The sequence below is a fragment of the Salvia hispanica genome, chromosome 1 (genome assembly GCF_029641045.1).
Source record: "Salvia hispanica isolate PSC_SH4W2 chromosome 1, Shi_PSC_v1, whole genome shotgun sequence".
Taxonomy (NCBI): domain Eukaryota; kingdom Viridiplantae; phylum Streptophyta; class Magnoliopsida; order Lamiales; family Lamiaceae; genus Salvia; species Salvia hispanica.
The window spans coordinates 27,577,334-27,589,478 of NC_142692.1; the positions used below are offsets into that span (position 1 = coordinate 27,577,334).

The window sequence follows — 12,145 nt, forward strand, 5'->3', positions numbered from 1 at the left end:
GTAATTTTATCCTAAAAATAAAAATAATAAAAGAAATAAAATAGAGATAAATATATTTTTTATTTTTTTACTAATTTGTCATCTTAATTATGACAAATCAAAGAAAAAGTAGGTCAGCTTTGATAAAAACAGAGAAAGTATATTTTAGGAAATTAAGATGGATTATAAGATCAAGTTATATTTTCGGTTTGGGGATAGGACCATTAGACGTTATTATGAAGAGTGAACTGCATAAATGGTACCTGATCTTTTACTTTCGCACAAAAATGGTACCTGATCTTTATTTTATATCGTTTTTGGTACCCTATGACAAAAATAACCCTAGGTACCAAACATGTGATTTTTTTGTTATGGGGGATATTTTTGGAAATTTTAATTAAATAGAACCAAATTTGTGACTTTTTTCCTTCCTTTCTTATTTCTTTTTTTCTTCTTTAGTTTATTCTTCTTTCTTTTTAGTATTTTATCTTCCTTTCTTCTTTCTTTTTTTTCCTTAGTTTATGTTTCCTCTTTTTTCTTTTCTCTTCTTTTTCTCCTTTCTTTTTAATGTTTTATACATACATCTAATTGCATTCATAATATAAATCAATAACAAAAACACCTAATTAAATTAATTATTTAAAGTAATTAAATCAATTGAATATTTTTAATTAAATTATTTATACTTATTTTAGGATTGAAACACCCAACTAAAAATATACAACTCTTTATCATTATGAATACAATTCACAATTTTAGATTTTGATTAAGACCTTACTTATTAATTTAATATAAAATAATACTTAATTATTATTTATTAATTAATACTAGTTTTTACTATTATAACAATAATATTATTATAATAATTAAATATAACTATAACTATAAAGATTAAATAAATTTAAATGATATTAAAAAATAAATTAATTATTAATTTATAATATCAAAATAATAATAATAATAATATTAATTAATAATAATAGTATAAAGAGTGAGAAGAATGAGAGAAGGTATTATAATATCACTTTTGGTACTAGTTGTGTCAATGCCCAAAATACCATTTATGACATAAATGGAAAAATGAATTTGTTTAGAGGGTATTTTGGGGTGAAAATTGCATCAGGTACCAAAAATGTGATTAATAGGTACCAAAAACGATATAAAATAAAGATCAGGTACCATTTATGTGCGAAAGTGAAAGATCATATACCGTTTATGTAGTTCACTCTATTATGAAAGCTCATTAGTGCCACGTGGCTTATCCATTAAGTGATGACGTATTCATACCACACTACTACCATGCCCAGCTTGTTCCGTGGGATGGACCCAAATTATGTGCCCTATCTTTCAACCATAACCATTAGCTTTCCCCTTTATTCTAATAATAAATAAATATTTTTATATTCACAAATAAAAATCCATTTTTTTTCATTTTGGTACGTTCATGAATCACAGTCTCAATTCACACTTATATTATAAATAGTACTAGTAAGCTGTTTACATATTACATTAACTTAGTTTACTCACATTTTATTATATAAAATTAATATATAAAGTAAAACTCACATTTCACTATCTTTTTCGACTCACATTTCATAGAATTCGTACCAAACTCAGTTACAACTTTTAATCACGGACGAACGGAGTAAAAACATTAAAAGGTGAAGCTTTCCTTAGCTGAATAGGAAAATAATTGTGGAGAGTCAAAATCGAATTTTTTTAACTAATAACGTGTGTTGTCTTTGCTTGCTGAGTTTGTGAGGCATCCTTGTTAATATAAAAATTTTAACACCAATATTTAAAGCTCATATATGTGAGTAAATGTGCGTAGCAAAAATAAATCATGAGGGCTGAGGGCTCATCTATGGTAGGTGGATCATAATAAAGAAAAATATGCTATATGATTATATTTACGTTTGCATCCCATGATGACTAGGTTACCAAATAGTAGTAGATATATTTCTTCTAGTTTTCGTCGTCCAAAAATATTCGTGAATGTTGATATGTGTTATATTATATGCAATTTTCTACCCACTTTTTGGGCTCTAATTTTTTCATTTTTTGTTAACTTTTCAGAGGTCTTCGTCGTCCTTTAACAATTTTTTAATAAAGAGTGAACCATTTATGTGAATTTTATATTAACATCCGTACCTTTAATTATTAAACAATATTTAGGCGGCTATTTTTTTTTAGTTTTGGAGAACATAATGGCTGTGATGTGTGGAAAGGACAAAATGGTGACCATAAACTACAACAATGATTTTTGGAAACAATTTTCCTTGTCATAATAATAATAATATGTTATATTCGATTGTTCATATTAGTTGTGATTTTTATCGATCTTCTCAGCGTATAAAATTGGGTGTATTCTAAATTCAAATTGGATTAGTACTAGTATACTTAGGGAAGCAAGGAATATGAAAACTGTAAAATTTTCAAATTAATTATATACTCCATCTGTCTCATTAAATATGCAACGTTTGCTTTTGCGCAATTATTTTGATATAATTATAATAAATAACAAAAGTGGTGAGTCCCATTTATATGATTATCTTTTTTACTTTATTTTTTCTTCACTTTAACTATTTATTATTATTTTTTCAAAACATGTGTGAAAAAGCAAACGTTTCATTTCTAATGGGATAGAGGGAGTACTATATTGGTCTATTTGCACTCTTAACTTAAAGTGCCTTTCATTGCATTCATCCAAGTTCCCATAGCTAAAAATGAGTTTGATTAATTATGTAAAATCTAAATCTCTTATAAAGTGTGAGTGTGACCAATCATTTAGAGGAGACAACTTAGAATGCACATGATAGTAAATTAATTCAAAAATCATGGTCGCACGGATGAGAATAATATAATGAAATGGGTAATAGACTAATAGTGTGCGGAATCCGAATCATAGTCTTAAGTTCCTTTTATTATGCTATAATGTTTCACTAAATCTTGGACCAGAAAACAACTCAATCAACTAAATAACCCTTCAGCCTTCTTCATTAACATCATCAACCTTAATTTTTTTCCCAAGGAAAACACTTCTCTTCACATTTTTATTTTCTTTCCTTTTTAAGCTGCGACTTGATATATTGGTAATCATGGAAATATGTTAGTAATATTAAAAAGTTGATAGAATCTACAAGAATTTGTACCACAAATCCACAATAACATTTTCTCCCACTCTTTTTAGGCTTGTGAGAGTGTAATTGACTCTTTTAGACGCCTGCAATTGATATATTTAAATTATAATCACGACATCATCATTCTGCGTTAAAGCACGATCTATATTTCTAAAAAATGAAGTTATAAGAACACATGAACGATTGAACTAACCTATTGAATACTATACATGTTAATATGTTATCCATTAATAAGAATAAAAATGGGAAAAGGGGAGGAGATGTTTAAAGACTCGTGCACTTTTAGTATGGCTTACTTGGAGTACTACAAACAAACACTACTCTCAATAAGGCTGATTAGGCTATTATATTGACCTCTTGCAAGGATTATTATTTTACTCCTACAACTTACTAAGTAGAGTATGTCTCAATATGCATGATAAGATCTTCAAAATTTATCCCACTTGCAATTTCCATGAAATCTTTTACATATTCTTCAGATTTTATCTTGGGGGAAGGAAATACCATTGACCACTTTTTTCTCAAGTTGAAACATTGCACATAAAGTGAGACTATGATTTCTTGATTATTTGAGGTGACTGATTCACAGTAAATATGGAACGAGTTATGCGTAGAGATTAGAAAACATGTTGAAAGTTGAACATATTTCAAATTATGAGATTTTGAAATTTTGACAATTTATTTTCTTGGTTATGTAATTATGGAAATGATAGAATGATGATTAGGTGATTGACAATTAAGTAGTACTAGTAAAATTGGAGTAAAAGACAAACCACTAACAATGAGATATGGATTTTGACTTTTGACTTTTGACTTTTAGACAAAAAATAAAATGAATAATCATTTCTCTAAATTTTAATACTACTCATATTTATTAGTTGCGGGGATAATATTAAAATGACCTTTTGTTCCTCGCAAAGGTCTCTTTCTCCTCTTAATCAGACCACTATTAACGATAATTAAAGCTAAACCAATCTTATCGAGGATTCTCTATAACATTTGAATTACTAGATTTGATACCACTAATTCGTCAAATTTGGCCCTAGCCCTTGATCCGATTATGTATTCCTTCCGATTCCAATTCTCCAATAACGATGTTCTATATTAAAAATTATGAGAATCGCCCAATTCCAAAAAAATCCATCTATTTATCTTCTTTTGTTTTTCGTTGTGAAAAAATTTGTGATTTGTTAATATTTAAAATTTCCATCTATTTATCAAATTTATGATTTAAATTAAGGCATATAGATCAAATGCACAAAACATTTGAAATCATAGGAAGCAGACATTATAGAAGAAGCACAACCCATTATCTAAAGAAACCGACTCATAGATAGATTGATAGAGCAATAGAAAATTAGAATTTCATCACAAGACATGACAGACAGAAATCGACACATACAGCTTGAGAAGAAGCAAAATGTCAATGACTTTGGCCCTCAAGTAAACCAGAGACTCGGTTTCTGTCTGTGTTGCTTCACATCACAGAACAGAACAAAAAGTTCCATGCAGCTATATAAAAATCGACAGTCTCCTTGAACCATTCATATGACACAGGTAGTTGTTGTTGATAGTTCCATCCAGGGGGACTTAATTCTCATGACCCCACAAGACAAGAAATTTTCCAGACGTAGGACTTGTCAAGAACAGCGGATAATGAAACGACCCAGACCACAAAAAAATATACCAGAAAATTTCCAATTTCATCCAAACATGATCCTGACAAAAAGAGAGGGAAAAAAACAAGTTAGGAACTAAAATAAGAAGCTAGATGAGTATTTCCATAACAAGAATGCCAGCGAGAACGACATAAACAAACAACTAAACGGAGATGCCAACACATGGAGTTAAGTTTTGCACAAAGTAAAAAGAAAGATGTTTTATATGAATGGCGGCCCTAATGTGCAGCCTTACGTTGCAAGGACCATCAGAAACAGAAATCACAGAAAAGGGCTTATTTAGATTTTTAATGTGTTTCTAAAGCTGCCTTCACTAAAACTCAGAAACTGCTCAGAGTAAGGTGATGCAGTAGAATTTCATTGTTACAGACATACAAAAGCCTTTACATTTTACAAGTGCATAAAGTATCAAAGCCAGCGGCAAGAGTAATAACAGAACAGAATCCAGGAGTTAACCTTGAACAAAATTAATAATGGTGTTGCAGGCTAGGAAGCCATTTGTGGAAAACCAACATGAAGTAGAAACTAATCTTGTGTCTGTGGTCATCAAACACATAAATATCCCTAACATCCCAAGACATGGAGGTAATATTTAGGCTCTACCTTATACAGATGTTCAGCTATGAGAAAATATGCATATGTGAAATAGAAATAAGTTCACTAAAGAATTCTAGAGGGCAGCAAAGCATTTTTTCTTTTTCCTTTCTCATACTTGTACCCTTTTTCATGGTTTGGCAAGACCAACACCAGAAATTATTGTCCCAACCATATAGGTGTAATCTCACAAACAGAAATACACCAAACATCTTATCGCCAACATGGGCAACAAGTGTAATCGCACAAACAGAAATACACATAGATACTCGGATTATATGTATAGATGGAAGCATAACATGTAATGGTCTTAAAATCTCACTAGTCATTTCTATCCTTTTGTCATGGTTCGAGACATAGCTGCACCCACCCAAAAAAGCATGCCTTGGACAATGAACCCCCCAACACACTTAAAAGGTTAGTATGAAATGGTGATATTTAATTAGTTGTACCACTTTCACATGCCAGTGTGCCACCCACATTCTTCTGCATCCAATGAATATTGCACTCTATTACGAGAACAGTTGGCAAACCTCCTAACTGTCTAAAATAAGAATTCTTACTGTAACACCCTTAGCTAGATGGCATCTAACATATAGGACAATCTATAAAGACCAAGAGGTCTCAAGTGTTCCAAATAATATAGAAAATAAACAATTTTCAAGTTGTAAAGGGGGAAAAGAGTGTTTCAAATGGTACGACTTACGTAAGGTTAATTAGTCCTCAAACTATGGTGACGGTGTAGGTGTTGCAAAGTTGAAGTAAAGCAGCTTGATTAGCTGGATCAAGATTTCCTGCAATAATCCGAGGCAATGCTCCAGGGGAGTGAGAAGAAAGATTTGCTAAAGATGCAACCAAAAATTGCTTTGGATCTTTGATGTCTGGCAGAGGGTCCTCATCTTTCCTGCCAGCATTGCGCAACTGGAACCGTGCAGCATTAGAACCAATAGTTTCACTAAAAATTGGTTCCTCAGGCTCCTCTTCCACTCTGTCCTCCTCTGGACGTGAAAGGAGTGTAACAATGCTGTCAAGCATTTTTCCCCAAAGTTCTGAATGTGATGGTGGCAGAGACTCACATAAGATCCTAATTGACGCTACTGAAGCTAACTTCAGCTCCATTGAACCCGTGATTGCCTTAAGGTCAGGTATCCAAACTTTCTCCAAAATTTGGAAGAAAACATCGGGCTGCACAGCATTCATCGAGCCAACAAGTTTCTCAGGACCATGCTTCACCAGAAAAAGTGACATAAATATAATAAGAGACTTAACGATCTTCGTTGTTTTGTTATTCTGAAGCAGCTGAAACAGGGTAAACCATATATGGCTAATGTGGGCAGAGACAACATCATAACCAAGATTTTCAATCACAGTATTGAGCACATAAAATCCTTGTTCAGCAGTACTCCGAGATGAAACTAAATTTTTAAATATTCCAAGAATATTTGATAAACACCCCTGCTGATTTAACTCATGTGGAGCCTTCCTAAGGAAAGCCTGGAGCAAGCGAACAAGAGAAGGTACATTAGCAGACTTTTTCCATGAATCTTGAAGAAGGAGTATTGCAAAAATATCCATATAATTCCCTGGTAAAGGAGATCGATTGAATTCCACAAGCTGAGCTAGCAGCTGGAATGCATAAGGGAAGAACTCAGTTATATCTCTCGATAAGATCACCTGTAGGATGGGCAATAAGCTTGTTTCAAAAGCTGAAATAATAGATGGGTCTTGCTCACAAGCCCTCCTGATTAAAAGAGCAACGGAATCAAACAGATGATGATTAAAGTCTGGGTTTTTGGGATTTTCGCAAACTTTAGATAGAACAGTAGCCAGACCATTGGTGCAAGGTAATGCAACCTCATGTGAAATATTAGCAACTCCAAGAACCCTCACAATGCACCTCATCACATAATGGTTCTCCTCCGATTCTGCCTTTTGTAAGGCACCAAAAAGATTGGTCATTAATGCCAGCAGAAATGGGCTAATATCTTCAGCTGAATATCTAGCCCTCCCACCTTCATCTTTAACTAGAAGGAGTTTCTCAATGCAGCTAGCAGCATATGAATGAACCACGTTTGACTCAGAAACCAGGAAGCGGACAACATCAGGAAGCAGTGAGACTGCAACAGCTTTTGGGATCTGGTTCCTGAACATTGTGAAGAATTTCAAAGCACCAGCTTTCAACATAGGAAATCCATCAACATCTTGATTTCGCAGCTCTGGCACAACAACAGACCCAAAGAAGCTCTCAACATCCACCAGGTCAGTGGAAACCGAGGTGCCACTAGCTTTCTTTGTGGCAAGAGAAACAACCAAGTAGATAGCACAATCTTTGTGCTTCCAATTAGCTGCCGGATTCTGAGAAAATGAGGCTAGAAGACCCTGTATCTGAGCAGAAACCTTTTCAGCCACCCTCTCCTTATAGTTCAAAGCAATTCCCTTAAGGAGTTCACAAGCAATCCTCCTCCTGGTTTCTAAATCACTGCCTTCCATATCTCTTCTAATGAACTCAATGTAATTCATCTCAAAAAGCTCCTCGTCCTCATCCCTTAGCATCACATTAGGAATCACTACATTCTGACATATCTGCTGCAGAATATCATCCCTTGCGAACAAAGTATGATGAACACTTGTACTAACTGTCGTCAAAAACTTAATAGCAGTCACAGTGAGACTCTCCCGACTAGACGAATTAGAGGCAGCCACTAAGAGTCCCCACACAGCCTCCACAAACCCACTCAAATACCTTTGAAATGGCTCCTCGTCTCTCTTCATGTACAGGCTAATATTCTCACAAACCACAGCCCTCAAGTCATCAACTACTGCAAGCCCGTCACTTCCACTATCTTCCAAAGCAGAATATTTCACCGTCAAGTATTTATTGAACTCAACCATCCATTCATCCATATGATCCTCAAAAAACTCCGGCAAATCCACATAATTGAAAGAATGAAAAATCCAACAACATAAGGTCTGCGACTCTATATAACCCTTTAGAACAATAGCACTTGCAGATCCAGAAGCCACAGCCTGGTCTAGATACCGTGCAGTCCGCTGGAACACTTGTAACAATGGGCGAGCAAAGTTATCAAGACAATACTTGAGATCGAGTAAGAGATCATTTGTCGTATACTCGTATCGAAACTTCTTGAGCAAGGAATCAACCGTAGCTAAAATTCCATTGACTGAAACATAATCATTTGCCTGACTCAATTCATCCAATGTCACAACCAATTCAGGCAACAAAGCCCGCCATTGCTTAGGGAAATCGTGGTTCCCGATGACAGTCAAAGCTTCACTAAGCTGAGCTTGAATTTTAGGCGTCGCAGTAACCATGAGCCTAACTATCAAACCTTTAATTTGTTCCTTCTCCGTGTCAGGCACAACCACCCGGTCAGGGTCGTCGGGATTCTGCGCCCAGCGAGCTTTGAGGTGGTTCTTAAAGTTAACAGCGGCAGATTGGCGGATCTGCTCATCGACAGCAGGCTCGGCGACCAGGCGGAGAACCGCGAGGCCATAGTTTGGCCGATCGGCGGCCTCCGCCAAGGCCGCCTCCGCGTGGCGACGGGGCTCGGGGAGAGGCGACAGAGTGTTGATGAAACACTGGGACAGGAAGTGTAGGGTTTCGGCGTTCCACTCCATTGCCATTTCACAATCAGTGAGGGTTAGGGTTTAAGGTAGGTTTTGAGATGATAATCTAAAAACCAATAGGCAAGAGATATTCCTTAACACATACTCCTAGTATGATAATCTACAGATTTAGCAGAGAGAGAATACCTGAGCTGAAAGTTACAGCAAAGGCACAAATATAGAATTTGAAATAGGGTAAGGAAGCAAGAGGAGGGAGGGAGGAGGGGCATTGAGAATTATTATATGCAAGGAATTCAAAAAGGAAAATAAAAATAGTGCATCTTTTAATTGGTGCTTGTTATGTTAACCGTTCAGATATTGGGCCCTTGAACTCATGTAAGTACGTTTAAAACTCGATAAACCATGCTCTTAATACCATCGCCAACTATTTACGCCAAACTCAAATATATTTTTGAGTGTATATCATATCAAAAATTAGTTTTACTCCAACTATTTACATCAAATTCAAAATTTACACTATTTTTATGTTTTTGTCTCACAAAATTTTTGCAGTAACACCATATTTGATGTTGTTTCAAAAAACACAAAAAATGAGTTTGAGTTTGGTGTATGGTCAGAGAAGATAGTTATACCAAAACTTATTTTTGGAGTATGGTTGGAGATGATCTAATACAATATAAAAGGGAAAAATTCTTGAAATAATTGTGTTAAATGGAAGATATTTTTTTTTATTCTGCAAATGTTGTTACGCATTCGAATGTATAATTAAGTACTCCCTCCGTCTGTGGATAAGAGTCCTGGTTGAGTTGGGTACGAGTTTTAAGAAAAGTTTTGAGTGTAATAATTGAAGTGTGTGATAGTGGAATGTGGGACCTATTTATATTATTATTTGCTTTATTCTTTGGATTAATGAAATCTAACATTAAGAGAGAGAGTGAGAAATTGCAATCAAAGTGATTTTTTTTAATATAAAATTAATTGCAGCTTCTAAATTAAGGAAATAGTGAGGTCATTTTTTATACTCCTAAGATAAAATGTCTAACCAGGACTCCTAATGGCGGACGGGTGAAAATAGCCAACCGGGACTCCTATTCGCGGACGGATGGAGTAACTTATAATATACTTTGGAGGAAATATTTTTTAAAACAAAATAAAGAAGTATCTATGAAAAAGATTTAATAGATTTGTGTCTATATAGAACTATGATTAGATTGATTTTTATGCATTTGATTTATAATATATAGTTTAGAGAATATTTAAAAAGACAACATAATAGAGTAAATGAAAAAAAAAATAGAAGATATGTCTATAAAACCTTATATTTTGTAGGGATACGAGGGGAAATGATATGTAGGAGTGGGCAAAAAATTGAAAACCGAATATCCGAATTAAACCAAACCGAAATTTTAAAATCTGGTTCGGTTTTTCGTTTCAGTTCGGTTCTGGCGAAAAAAAAAACCGAAAAACCAAATAACCGAATTATATTTTAAATATAATTATATATATACATATTCTATTAATTTAATATATTGTATTATATAATTTATATTCTTTTAATATCTTTTCTATATAATATGTATTCTATTAATTTTATATTTATATTTTATAGATATATATATTCTATTATATAAAATAAAATATATTATTGGGCAGGTTAGGGTGTCACCACCCCTTAAAATAACACTATACCACCATTCCTAGCCAATCATTTGTACACGTGGACGAATAATAAACTGCCACGTGGCAAAAAAAATTGGAAAAAGACGGTCAGCAATATGCTGGTCTTTAATTAGCAATATTTCTTGTCCAACAATATCCGACACACTATACAGCAATCTATAGATTGCTGTGTAGTGTTTGTAATATTGTTGTGTAGCGTTTATAATATTGCCGTATAAGAGGTGTCACGGTGTCAATTTAAGAGGGGTTGTCATTTTAACACAAACCTATATTAATATATATATATATATGTGTGTGTGTGTTTTTTTTGTTTTTTCGGTTTAGTTCGGTTTTCGATTTTTCGGTTTTGGTGTTTCGGGTTCAGTTCGGTTTGGGTTTTGAACTAAATTCGATTTTTCGGTTTTGGTTTAGTTTGGGTAAAAACCGAACCGAAACCCAAATGTTCACCCCTAATGATATGTTTGTTACACACTTTAAGCATCATCCTCATTTGGAGCACACTTAACATTGTTTGTTTTATTTTATATATTTTGTTTGAATCTAATATATTATAAAATTTATTGTTAATTTTAATTTCAAAAAAAAAAAAAAAAAAAAAAACTACTTTCACTGAAACAAAAACAAAATAGCAACATTAAACTAGCAAGCACACCTTAGCATTGAACTTAGCTCAATGTTGAGACTTTGTAATATTCAACATGAGTCAAAAGTCGTCTTCTCACCAACTCTAACCGAGTATATATGATAGGATATTTAGTCCTATCGGTTTTGAATGAGCACACGTTTGTATGAAAGAAAACAAGAACAAGCCCTAGCAGCAACTAGGGTTTGGAGAGAAACAAGGTTTCGAGAAAAGAACGTTTTATTTCTCAATTCTCGATGATTTTGACTCTCTAATGGACTCTATTATATAGAGTCCGGACCCTGCTTGATTCGACTCTTACGATTCGGGAAAGAATCAAGAAGAAAACCCGAAAAGATTTATAAATTCTAGCTACCAAAAATACTATTGTTCAAAAGGAAATAAAAATAATTATGCATAAGGAAAATAAATAACAGCAAAATATTGATCTGTATCTAGCACTCATAATCTTTGAATTTCGCAGGCTTCGACCTGTTCCTCTTGGACTTGCGGCTCTTGCTCGAACTGCTCGGCATCCTTGTACTTTCCACGTCCGTTTTGTCGATGCTCTCAACCTCTGACTGATCCGGTTCCATGTTGTCGTGCTCATCGACCAAATGTGGCTTCCCCGTCGTTGTAGGGTCGTATCAACTCCCCCGCCCTTCGAAACCGCCTTGTCCTCAAGGCGAACAAAAGGAAAATGACGCTGCAGCTCCTCCTTTGGTTCCCAAGACGGGTTAAACTCTGGGTCAGTGGCCTAATGCACTAACCATTGCTGCTGCGGTACGCCCTCCAACAAAATCGTGCGTTCCGCCGACGCACGCACTGGAACATCCAACGGGTTGCCACGGTGAAATGTCACT

The 12,145-nt window shown here is 34.3% G+C and overlaps 1 pseudogene across 1 annotated transcript; it reads right to left on the reverse strand.

The window, feature by feature from the left end:
- Positions 1-4,428: 4,428 nt before the first annotated feature.
- On the reverse strand, positions 4,429-9,267 carry LOC125222313 (exportin-2 pseudogene; annotated as a pseudogene). The gene is made up of 2 exons (XR_016134539.1): positions 6,099-9,267; positions 4,429-4,838 (listed from the first exon to the last, which is right to left on the reverse strand). The product of XR_016134539.1 is annotated as an exportin-2 pseudogene (transcript).
- Between the last annotated feature and the right edge of the window lie 2,878 nt (positions 9,268-12,145).